Here is a 680-nt window from a genome sequence, read left to right on the forward strand (position 1 = left end):
GCAGGAAAGAAATTCTTCCTTATGTCCAGCCTGAAACGGTCTTGCAGGAGTTTGTGACCGTTCGACCTCATCATCCCTTGGGGCGCTCTGTTGCTTGTCTAGCATTAAATGACTGAGTAATTTTTGTCCTCATTTACAATGTTGTGCAGTAAGAAAAAACTGTTACATATGTTCACACTGGAAATCCTTGCCCATTTCAGAAGACGAATTCAGGGTCTTATTCATTCCCAGTTGCTCATAATTTCTGGGGTCTCAGAACACCACTTTCTGCTATATTAAGTTTACACAAGTCAAGCAGAGGGGAATACTTGAATTAATTTATACTCCTTTGTCAGCATTTGTTGACTAAAAGCAGTATGAGTTCAAAGTTAGGTCCTGAGGTCCACTTCAGACACTAATTTTTGAAGTTCTAGTTTGAAATAACCATTACTCTAGTCTAAATCTTGAATGAAATGTTTCAAAAGGGAATAATTCTAGGCACTTGCATTAAATGCTGGAGTACTGTCATACAAGTGTTGTTCTGGGGTAAAAGGCAAACAATACTTTTGCAGGGTCTTTTGTACATGCCTATATAAAAGTCTGAGAAATGGGCATGTTCACTCTTGACCAGGCTGTCAGGACTTTTTTTTATATGGAGTCTGACCACAGTCCAGGCATTCTCTTGAGCTCTCTAATCATAC

At 39.1% G+C, this 680-nt stretch overlaps 1 protein-coding gene across 1 annotated transcript in view; it reads right to left on the minus strand.

Moving 5' to 3' along the window:
• The window catches only part of NOL7 (nucleolar protein 7), a 7,100-nt gene that overhangs the window by 1,191 nt on the left and 5,229 nt on the right, over positions 1–680 (minus strand). The gene's annotated exons all lie outside the window — the stretch shown is intronic.

The sequence above is a fragment of the Crocodylus porosus genome, unplaced genomic scaffold, assembly GCF_001723895.1.
Source record: "Crocodylus porosus isolate Cpor-Errol unplaced genomic scaffold, CroPor_comp1, whole genome shotgun sequence".
Lineage (NCBI taxonomy): Eukaryota > Metazoa > Chordata > Crocodylia > Crocodylidae > Crocodylus > Crocodylus porosus.